This window comes from Orycteropus afer, unplaced genomic scaffold, assembly GCF_000298275.1.
Source record: "Orycteropus afer afer isolate SDZICR_OR568_19922 unplaced genomic scaffold, OryAfe1.0 scaffold00946, whole genome shotgun sequence".
Taxonomy (NCBI): domain Eukaryota; kingdom Metazoa; phylum Chordata; class Mammalia; order Tubulidentata; family Orycteropodidae; genus Orycteropus; species Orycteropus afer.
Genome location: NW_006922533.1, coordinates 113942 through 115411, shown reverse-complemented (window position 1 = coordinate 115411; position 1470 = coordinate 113942). Strand labels below are relative to the sequence as shown.

Sequence of the window (1470 nt, the reverse complement as noted above, 5' to 3'; positions counted from 1 at the left end):
CTTCCTTCCGAGGAGTGGCTGGTGGGTTTGAACCGCCAGCCTTCTGGTTAGCAGTCAAGTGCCTTAGGCACTAAGCTACCAGAGCTCCTAGACCCAGCCTAGTCATGTAGAATCTCCAGCAATTCAGTCTCCACTTGGGATCCAGTTTACTCATGTGCAAACGAAGAAATAACTTAAAATGTTACCCATTTATTGCCAGCTGGTGACTACAGTGACACTTTGTGGGTTCAAATCCCAGCTCTGCCATTTGCAAGTTCTATGACCTGAAACTAATTAGCCTCTCAGGCCTCAGTTTGAATGTGCAGATTGAAAACTAATAACAGGTCCTGCTCCAAAGTTGAGTATTTAGTGAACTGATAACATACAAAGTACTTAAGAAAGGGCCTGACACGTGGTAAGTCATAATAATGTTATGTAAGTGTTACAGATACATATCTTTTATACCAACTTATATGTGTAAACATATAATGTATATTTTTATACATATTATATATGTAACATGTATATTATGTGTGTATATTATATGCACATAATATATATGGAGTCCCTGGGTGATGCAAAAGGTTAGAGGTTTGAGTCCACCCAGAGGCCCTTCAGAAGAAAAACTGGGCAATCTACTTATAAGAAACCAGTCACTAAAAACCCTATGGAGTACAGTTCCACCCTGATACATATGGGGTTGCCATGAGTCAGGATCAACTCAACAGCAATTGGTTTTGGTTATATATTATATATGCACCTATAATTCCAGGATGATGATTCCAATCCTTTTGGCATTTGTTGGCTGTATGACCTTGAGCAGTTTAGCTTCTCCAGGCCTGTTTCCTTAACTGCAAAATGGAGATATTACTTCTTGTTCCCAAACTGAATTTTAAATAAGTTAATAACAGGTAGAAGGAACCCTAGTAGTGTGGTGGTTAAGAGCTTGGCTGCTAATGGAAAGGTTGGGGGTTCGGCAGTTTGAACCCACCTACTTCTCTGTGGAAGAAGCAGTCTTCTCTGGTAAATATTACAGCCTTGGTAAGCCTATGGGGCAGTTCTACTCCATCCTAAAGGGTTGCTGTGAGTCAGAATCGATTCGATGTCAGTGGGTTTTGGGGGAATAACATGTAAAGTGCTTAGAAAAGGGCTTGTCGTATAGTAAAGGTTATATAAAGTGTTTTCTGTATCATATAATTACATAAAGGCCATATTTTTATATTTTAATATGAAAGTATATGTATTTATACCTGTGTATTTATACATATGGGGGGCTCTGGTGGCATAGTGCCTAAGGCATTTGACCGCTAACCAGAAGCCTGGCGGTTCAAACCCACCAATCACTCCTTGGAAGGAAGGTTGGGCAATCTACTTCCCTAGTGATACCACCGGGGGAACCCAAGGAGGGGTCGTTATGAGTTGGATCTGACTCGAGGGCAGTTTTGTGTATACATATGTTGTTGTTATTTGTTGTTATGTGCCGTCGAGTCA

General features: G+C 40.6%; 1 protein-coding gene across 1 annotated transcript in view; it reads left to right on the top strand.

Moving 5' to 3' along the window:
• LOC103212387 (synaptophysin) overlaps positions 1-1470 on the top strand; it is a 13026-nt gene that overhangs the window by 10666 nt on the left and 890 nt on the right. The gene's annotated exons all lie outside the window — the stretch shown is intronic.